At 39.2% G+C, this 10,352-nt stretch overlaps 1 long non-coding RNA gene across 1 annotated transcript; it reads left to right on the top strand.

Annotated features, from left to right (window-relative positions):
• Nucleotides 1–4,346: 4,346 nt before the first annotated feature.
• On the top strand, nucleotides 4,347–6,447 carry LOC123615335 (uncharacterized). The gene is made up of 3 exons (XR_006722903.2): nucleotides 4,347–4,377; nucleotides 4,597–4,693; nucleotides 6,020–6,447. It is a non-coding gene; the product is annotated as an uncharacterized LOC123615335 (long non-coding RNA).
• The last annotated feature ends 3,905 nt before the right edge of the window (nucleotides 6,448–10,352 follow it).

Genomic DNA, 10,352 nt, shown 5'->3' with positions numbered 1-10,352 from the left:
TTTAAAATGGGATACAGAGATGACTTTAGCGTAAAGGAATTTTTTAAAGAAATTCCAATGAATTTGCTAAATAAAGCATATTATTTTAATAGAAATGAAGTCCGCATGAGTATTGCACACAGATAAGTTTTTCATCAGCAAGCCACATTTTCCCCATGCTTCACTGACGTCCTGGACTGGGAATTAAATGAGATCCACAGAATATCATGGCAACCAGTTAACACTGGAAAACAAAACTGTGCAAAACAAACAACAACAACAAACAGTCAGTTAGCCTGTTGCTTGTTCCTTGTTACATCAAACATCCACTCCTACTTTTAATCCTTTAATCCTCTCTTCACTTGTGGAGTAGATACTCACTTGTGGATCACATGGGTGCTGAATTGACCCTTTCGGGTTACTGTTATTAAGGCTCATGTTGAAACTATGTTAGGTTAAATTTCCCCTTACTCTTTCTTCACACATACACACACACACACACACTCAAGTTCAAACATATTGATGTTTGCAACAGGACATGGTGTGTACTTGACAAATAACTTTTGAAAAAAGATGGATGAAGTTGCCTTGTAACTCAGTGGTTCTCACCAGAGCCACCCAATGGGATCCACGTTGACTGGTGGCCACTGGACTGCCAGGAGGAGGAGGTCTTTATACAAATGACAAAACCCCAGGGCAGGGCCACTCTGGGGATGTTATAAGTGGACCATAAGCTAAGGAGACCACGGACACTTTCTTAAATTTGCTCTTTATCTTCTGATCTGTCTAGCACACTGCATAGCATCTAGAAGATACCCAATAAAGGTTGGTGGAGTGAAAAAAACAACATGTGTTTCTCTCATTACCTGATGTTGCTGGGTTGGGAAAGGGAGAAAAGTTGTGTGGGAAATTTTTACAGACTGAATAGAAGACTGGAAAAGAGAATAAATAGTCTCTCCCTTATTTTTCCCTTCAATTTTTTAAATTTAATGTATACTATTAATTATGACAATCAATATTTGTATAGAATATTATATAATTTGTACTACTGTTTTTGTTTACCAATACTTTTGTATTTATTTTGCATATCATTAAAGCCCACATTATAAGTAATATGAAACATATCCATCAGACACTATGTGTCCATAACTTATACACACTCAATACTTAACTTAGAAACAAACATTTCATAAGGTGAGAAATTTTATTAAAGGGAACTTCCAGTCCAATGACAATAAAGCATATAACAGGGTTGATTCTCCTTCAGTGGCAACTTCCTCTCTCTCCCTAGTGGAAGTGAAAACTTTGACCTAATAAAAGTGGTGAAACAAACCCTGTTCACATTGATTTGCCAACAAGAAGGCCCACAGTCTAGATACAGGAACTGGACACAGGAAGTGTGGTGTTTATTTTGCATTATAGGGATACTGGAGTCATAGAAGGGTTTTTTTCTTTTTTAATTTTCGATTATTAGAGATTCAAACAATGTTTACATACAAGATACCAGCCTGGACAACACTATACACTGGCAGAGAGCCAGCCTGGACACATACAGCTCCTATTGTGTGCAGCAGACGGCCGCCATTGGGCTTCGGCTTTTATAAATTAAATTAACCAACATTTAATGGAAAGCAGCTTTAACAAATAGCTTGGCCAGATTTAGGAGAAAGTTTCTTTGTTGTTGTTGTTTTTGATACCTTTCCTCTGACAGCTGTTGATAGAACCAGCCAGTTACTAACCCTTCATCTTGTGTACCGATTTATAGCAACACAAAGTTTTTACATTTATTTTATGTTTGAATTTAAATGTTTTACTTCTTTTTTTTTTTTTTAACACTTTTGGATTCTCCCAGCTACTCAGCTGGTTCCTCCCTTCAGCAGCCTTTTCCATAATGGTTTGTGGAATCCTGAGTCCCTACTCTATGTATGCATTTATGCAGTTCACTTCCTATGCACTCAAACCCAATTATGGAATTAATTGCCATCTATGCATATGAGATGCTATTGTAATTCCTTATTTAATTTTATGGAAAACTTTGGTTTGGAAGATACTAATTAATTGGACAATATTTGCTAATATATTGCACTGTAAAATTTTTATTCTGAATACTTACAATAATTCTCTCCTGGAAAAAGAATTAGGCATAAATTTTTATTAATTTTATATATAAGTTTGTATATCACAATTGTTGGTTATGATCTGTATATATCTTAAGTCTCCTAGTAAATTTAAAGTGGCTAGATAAAATCAAGGCTGCTCAGTTAAATTTGAATTTCAGGTAAATCATGAATATTTTTAATATATGTATATTCCAAAAAAAAAATGTGCAAAACACACTAAAACATTAGTCAGTGTTTCTGAAATTCTGATTCAACCTGGCATCCTGTAGTTTTACTTGCTAAACCTGCCAACTCTAAGTACATTGTAAGTGTCTCCAGCCATCATAGTTTATGCTTCTCTGTTTCTAATACTTGCCTGCCCTGCATTGTGCTCTCTAATAGCATAAACCCTTAGCTGCTAAAACATCGGATGGGGAATAGTTTTCCATGTTTGGTTCAAAGCTGTTCACACATATTTTATAGATAGAGTATTTCTCAGGCATTATTTTAGACATACAGGTTATCATTGATTTAAGACTACCTGGAACAGATTACAGAATCTTTATCTATCATTTCATCGCTCTTTAGTAAAATAAAGGCAGTGGGTACCATAAAAAGAAGACAAAGCATAGAGCTAGAGACCCGGGTTCTAGTTCCATCTCTGACACAATCTCTGGGTCTCCACACCATCTCCTGTGACTGTGAGTACACCCACGGCTGTATGGATGCACTGTATTCACAGCCCGATTCTTTCCTCCTCCTCGTAACCACACCCTCTGACACACAAGGTGGTGGAGTCTACTTCTGTGCCTCTGGATGCTGACTGTGGTCATGCGACTAATTTTGGCCAATGAAATGCTAGCAGATGGGATGCAGGCAGAGGCTTGAATACCAGCTGTACCTGCTTGCTCCTGCTTCCACATCTGGTGCACATCTGCCTTCACCATGAGAACATGCCCTGCTAGCCCGTTGGAGGGTTGGGAGAATGAGGCAGAGAAGAGCATTTAGCCTCCATGCATTCCCGACTCTCACCCAGGAGAGGAAACAATCAGATTGAAAGATTTTCTATTCTTCAAGAATCACTCCTCATCATTTGTATCTAGCTACTGGCAACGTTTCAGGAGAACGTATTCACACGTGCATATCGGAGTCTTAAGCACTATCGAGCTGAACTTTTCTTTCAGACCTATCATGAAAAGATCTTACTTGTTTTCCATCTTTAATGGGTTAAGAAGGGAGAATCAGCTGGGTCAGATATTGTGGATGTCTGATAGCTCCTTTCCTTCACCATGTCAAATGACAAAAATATTACAATGTAGTTATGAGTTGGATGTCCTTTCCTTACGGGGAAACAATCCATGGTTGGGGGAGAACAGAGCTTCCCAAACTGTGGGGCTCTCTTCCCAAGGGATTTCAGGCAAGAGCAAGTTTTATACATCATGAGAAGCAGCAACTCGAAACCAAGGCATGATTGGCTAGGAGGCTGGGGGTTTCCTGGTAAGGACAGTAGGTCCTGTTTTCTAGGGGGAGGTAAGCTCGCTAAAGCTGTATAGGAGGATTGTGATTGGTGTTTATGTTCAGCTTCCCAAACAGGGAGGCATTTCCCATAAGTCTGGGCTGACTGAGGTTGAGATCTGTGACATGAGCTGGGCCACTGGGGCAGCCTCTGCTTTGTAGGTCCTGATACACAAATTTCCTTTATCAGCCAGTTGGCTTCTGAGTTTCAAAGTGCTGAGAGGGTGGGGAGGTAACGGAAGGAGTTAGGGTGCTTTTTTCAGAACTAAGCCTCTATCAGGTCTCCATATACTCCTTTCCTGGTAAGTAAACTGAATCCTTAGGGAGGGTTACCTGAGTTTAACCTGAGCTTAAATAGAATGAAGAAAGCCTCATGGACCAAAATTCTCATCTGACAGTGACAAGGGTACCACAATGTCTACTCAGAAACTTGTACAAACACTACAACTTCTCCTCCTCCTAATAATAATTTCACGTTGCTAAGCAAGCCTAGTCTGACACCCGTACAGCTCAGAACAGTAAAAGCAGGTGAGAGCAGTGGGCCTTTTCTTCAGTTTCTAACTTTGGAAGGAATTCCTAGATATAATAGATATGTTGGGGGAAAAATCTTGTTGACAGCACAACAATTCACTCACTTCCTAACATGACTAGTCTTGTACTGTACTTCAGCGCAAACAATAAGGTTATTGTTCGGAGGGGAAAACAAGCAATTTGTTGGAAGGCGAAAAGGTGAGAATGTTCTATAAGCTGGTTCTGTCTGGGGAGGCTGCGTGTCATTTGCCAGGTAGTCTTAACAGATATGTGTAATAGATACATTTAGAGATTTGACCACTGGCGAAAGCAAAAATTCCTTGTAGTTTTCTTACTGCTTTGGAGAGGGGGGCAGTGGGGGAAGATTTTTTTTTTCTTTTTGTTTTTATATGTTTAGATCCAGTCACCAACATGCTCATTAAGTAAGGGTGGTTGGGTCTCAGATAACATTGTCTGTTCTGTTTCTCTTTAGCATGCAAGCATTGGGAGTTTGTGGCTGGGAAGCCTTCAAAGGTGACAAAACATCAATGAGTTAATAAGACTCAGGACTGTGATGAATGAAACTGCTGGTGAGTTGAGTGTATGCTCTCATTAGAGGACTTTGTCAAGGCAGCCTCATGATTTGGGTTCCCTCTTTTCCTTATTTTGCATCAATTTCTGGGCTAATGATGGTCCAGTTAGGATGCGTTGGGATGGGGAGGGAGAAAAGCTTGACAATTTGGGGGGAAAGAATAGAAATTTGGAAGCCCCTGTACCAAGCCTATTCTCACATTTCTGAATTCTGCAGAACCAGAGATCTTTGTTGTTTGGAATCGTGCTTAGATATTGACAAGCTGGGGTTAGGATTAGGTACCATTCATACAATGATTAGAATCTATTTTAATCATTTTCTTTTCTTAATTAAAATACACTTTAACTTTTTCCTGTTTTCCTGGAAGTTTCAAAACCTAGGGACCTGTTTTTTGTTTGATTGACTTTTATTTGAAAAATAAATAAAATGGCCCAATTTGTATTTTCTCTATAAGTACAAAAAGGCAGGCAAGCAGCTGTGTTCAGCCCTTCTATGACCCCCAAAAGGGAAATATTTGAACACACACACACACAAATAAGCTCTCTCCAGGCTGCTCTTCTGAATTTCCCTCCTTCCATCCCTGTGAAGTAACTAAGAATCTAAGAGAGATTTAGGCAAGTTTTCAAGTAGTAGGTGTTGGGAATCCAGCCCCTAATATTCTGTCTACAGAAACTTTTGTGGGCGCCATGGTCAGACTGGATGCTTCTTCCGACATTTGTTTATAGGTTCCTCCCAAGTATTTGGATCTCTCTGGTTTCCATTTGAATGTCTGCGGCTGAGAGCAGCCTTGTGAGCAGAAATAGTCCAGGGGCCAAACAACCTCAGACACACTGCAGTGAGCAGGGAGCTGCAGCCTGAAATATCTGCACTGTCATCAGTCAGTGCTAAAAGGAGGTCAGGGGATGTTGCTGGATTTGAGGCAAAGGCGGGATATGGAATCTTGGAAGGTCTTTCTTCTATTGATATCCATGTGATTTGAGGGTTTTTGCTAATAGTTCTTGCTGCTATCTTTGAGTGCCAGAGTAAATAATAGTGGCCAGGGGAAAAAAAAAAAAGCCCTCTGGAGCTCATTTAAAGAAAACTCAAAGGAGATTTTTCCTGCCAACCTGGGCTTCATCTTTCAACCCACAACTGAGAGAGATGGAGACAGAGACAGATATGCTGTAGCCTGGCGGACAGTTTGTAAAAGAGGAGTCGCCCTTAATTTCTGTGTATTGGTGTGATTGTCATATCATCTGTGTTTACTATGTGCTCCTCACAAATTGTCATTCTGTTCCCTCCAACAATACTTTGAAGTAAGTATTGTTCTGTCCCCAATTCACAGGTAAGGAAACTGATGCCCAGACAGTGATTTGCTCATGGATATAGAAAAAGAAGAGAGAAGGAAGATGGATCTGAACTTAAAAAGGCTCATCCTATGCCCTCTAGTTACCCAATATTTTCATTAGCCTAGCCTTGGTTTCTTCACCTCCCTTCATTTTCCTCTTATTATACAGGCTGCCTTTGAAAATGCCTGAGGCCTAGATTAGAGAGTGATAAAGGATCAACCCTAGACCTGACTGATCAGAGTAAAGTCTGTGGGATATTGGCCGACTTCACTGTCTCTGCTGACCCTGTCACTAAGTAACAAACATCGTAAGGAATTGACTCCCTCTCAATTTGTAGAGCTGTCTTGTTATGTCTGAGAAATAGTTCCCTTTAATGCTTTTCAATTCATAAAAATAAAAGCTGGAATTTAGAGGAATGGAAAAATCTTGTCTTACACTTTTTGGGTGGGGGCATAGTAAATAAAAATTGGGTACCAGTTTGAACTTGGAAATGCCCCTGCAGGTTAGACCACAAGATAAATTCATGTGGGGATGGAGGGAGGGAGGGAGTGTAGCCCAGCACAGTGGTGATGGTTTTAGGCTGTGACATCACTAACTAGCCCCAAATCTTGGCCTTGGCGCTGATTTTTGTCTTGAGTAAGTTAAATAACATTTCCATGCCTCCGTTTCCTCATCTGTAAAATGAGGATAACAATAGAGCTTACTTCATGGGGTTGTGATGAGGGTCATAACAGGCATTTTAGCCATCAAGTGTTTGTACTCATTCTTAGAAGCTCACACACAAAGTCACCTGGTGCAAATTGTGTGCACTTTCCAAACAAAATGTTCTCGAGGTATGTTCGTCAGTGATGAAAAGATTGTCTAAATTCCGGGCATTTGATATCACCTTCCCGAAATCTTCAACAACTTTCCCTCACTCTGTACATAAAAATTTTCACTCAAACTTTTATATCATCCCTCCACTCTGAAATTGCCTACTTTCTGTTCCCCAAGTTGGAACTACTTGGCACCCTGTGCATATAAGCCCCTCTGTGAGCCCTCCCCCACCTCTGCAGCAGACCCACTCTTCACTCACAGCCTCCCAGCAGAATTTCCAACAGATGACTGGATAAAGAAGTTGTGGTATATTTATACAGTGGAATACTACTCAGCCATAAAAATGATAAAAAAACTGCCATTTGCAGCAGCATGAATGGCCCTAGAGAACGTCATTCTATGAGAAGTAAGCCAGAAAGAGAAAGAAAAATACCATATGATATCATTCATATGTGGAATCTAAAAAAAAAAAAAGGGGGACAAATGAACTTATATATACAACAGAAACAGATTCACAGACATAGAATAAAAACTTGTGGTTGCCAAGGAGGGGAATGGGAAGGGATAAACTGGGAGTTCAAGAGTTACAGATACTGACAGGTATATATAAAATAGATAAACAAGTTTATACTGTATAGCATAGGAAAATATATTCAATATCTTATAGTAGCTCACAGTGAAAAAGAATATGAAAATATGTATATTCATGTATGACTGAAGAATTGTGCTGTATACCAGAAATTGAAACAACATTGTAAACTAACTATACTTCAATAAAAAAAAAAAAAAAGAATTTCCATAGAAGGCTCTTTTCCCCGGTAACTGCCTTTCAGAGTGTCCCCAGATACCCTAACTCCAGCCATAATCTGGTCTTGCCTGCTTACTTTTGTGGCCCTTTCGTTTCTGAGCAAGTTTTTATCTTCTACCTAAACTTGCGGGCCTTGAATCTTTAAATTATTCTCCACTTCCAGAGTTTATCCCTGACCAGTATATTAACTTCAGATTTTCTTTGCTTCTCCCTCAAAACTCTTTGAGATCCAGCCTTACCCAGCTGATGATATGCAACATTTTTGACGCATTTCACACTGAGGATCTCACTAAAACAAGAGAGTCTGGGTTAGTAGGTCTAGGATGGAGCCTGGAATTCTGTATTTCTAACAAATTCCCAGGTGATAGAGGTGCTGCTGTGAGCAGTCAGGTGGTAGATTTCCTAAGAACCCCTTAACTTTTCCCTCTGCTTTTCTTCTTGGCTTCTCCAGTTGTCCCCACTGCCAGAGCTGTTCCCTCAAGCCATCCTGCCTATGTATCTTTAATGACTCCCTACAGCTTATAGAAAAAAAAAATCCAAACGTGTTTGCAGAGCATGCAAGCTACTCTCCTTGAAATCCTATTAAATAGTCCAAGACCAGCTAAGTAATAACTCCTCCCCAAAACTTCTCCACTGTGGGTCAGGATTAATCACTCTTTTGCACACAAATTTCTAGTTTGCATCTCTGATAAGCCTTTCATTCTTTTTATTCATGGATAGTAGGAGTTTGTTTGTGCCTCCACTCTGAAGAGCTCTTTGAGAGTCCACCTTGCAGTCCCAATCCAAGCTCAGAGCCAGAGAGATAGATGGCCCATGCTAGCTAAGTGCCTGGTCACATGAATTGTGTTCCACTCTGAGTAATCAGGGCGTGGCCATGGTGGTGGAGCCAGCTGGACAGCTGTGATGGATGGTCGTGTTGTAAATCACTTAAAAAAAAATAAGGGGTGGAGGACAGTTGTAAATAACAGAGCTGTACCAGATTCGGAACTGAGAGGGAAAAGGAACTAAGCTTCAACACTGAGAATTTTGAACAGTCATTGAAGATTGCTATCAGCTTTCCTCTTGTGCAGACAGCTACTGCTTTTAAAAAGTGTTGTTTCTCTGACTCCAAGAATCTGAGAGAAAGTTTTCTGTGTATAAGTCTTTCACCTCCTTGGTTAGATTTATTCCTAGGTATTTTATTACTTTGGGTGCTATTTTAAAGGGGATTGTTTCTTTACTTTCTTTTTCTGCATCAGTAATCCCACTCCTGGGCATAAATCCAGAAGGAACCCTACTTCAAAAAGACAACTGCATCCCAGTGTTCATAGCAGCACTATTTACAATAGCCAAGACATGGAAGCAGCCTAAATGTCCATCAATAGATGACTGGATAAAGAAGAATTGGTATATTTATACAATGGAATACTATTCAGCCATAAAAATGACAACATAATGCCATTTGCAGCAACATGTATGTCCCTGGAGAATGTCATTCTAAGTGAAGTAAGCCAGAAAGAGAAAGAAAAATACCATATGAGATTGCTTATGTGTGGAATCTTAAAAAAAAAAAAAAAAGAATATAAATACAAAACAGAAATAGACTCTTAGACATAGAATACAAAGCTGTGGTTGCCAGGGGGTTGGGGTTGGGAAGGAACAGACTGGGAGTTCAAAATTTGTAGATACTGACAGGCATATGCAGAATAGATAAACAAGATTATACTGTATAGCACAGGGAAATATATACAAGATCTTGTGGTAGCTCATAGCAAAAAAAAAAAAAGGTGACAATGAATATATGTATGTTCATGTATAACTGAAAAATTGTGCTCTACACTGGAGTTTGACACAACATTGTAAAATGACTATAACTCAATAAAAATGTTAAAAAAAAAAGAATCTGAGAGAAATATACCATGAATGTCTGAGTGTTAATTTTTGAAAGTTGATAGCATCTTACTGATTGCATCATTATGGTTCTGTGATGATGCTTATGTGTGATTTTGAATTCCTTTCATTTCCTTTGGTCCAGCCCTTAGAACTCAATGGGCAATGATTCATCACTTTTAAGGGTGGAAGGGGATCCATTTTTTTCTCATTACAATCAGATTAGATCACTTATTTAAGTATGAGTATAAAAACTCAATGTTAAAATTTTATTAAATCATCTCTTATTTGCATACTAATGTCAGTGGCTAACTTTTAAAGATGGGTTTAGTTACTACAATATTCCAGAATCACAGAGTCATTGGTTCAGACACATTTCCTGTTGTAAATTCATAATGTCAGCAGCCAACACCTACTGTAAGAAACCAAGATTCAAATAAGTATTCCATTCCTAATGTTCTTTGGATATATTCACAGAAAATTGGAATGAGTCCTATAGTTCAGGACTTGAATGGGAGATCTTGTGGCAGAGTTAGACACAGCAGTGGCTCCCAAGATTTTGTTTTAATATCTGGTTCAGCCACTAAATAGTCTATGATTTTAGGCTGTTCATTTTTATCTCCCTGGGCCTCAGTTTCCTTGATCATAATAAGATAAATTTGGAAAAAAATTTTCATTCAGAAGTATGTATTGAGAACCTACAACATGCTGGTTGGCCACGATGTATTTGCAAACCTGGCAGACATGGTTCCTGTTCTCAGGAAACTCATGAGGCATATATGTCTCCAAGGTAGATATGACACAGCATGAGATGGGGACTTATTAGCTAAGGAGAT

This window comes from Camelus bactrianus, chromosome 19 (assembly GCF_048773025.1).
Source record: "Camelus bactrianus isolate YW-2024 breed Bactrian camel chromosome 19, ASM4877302v1, whole genome shotgun sequence".
NCBI lineage: Eukaryota > Metazoa > Chordata > Mammalia > Artiodactyla > Camelidae > Camelus > Camelus bactrianus.
Note: the sequence above shows the minus strand (reverse complement) of the source record. Positions and strands in the feature narration are given on the sequence as shown.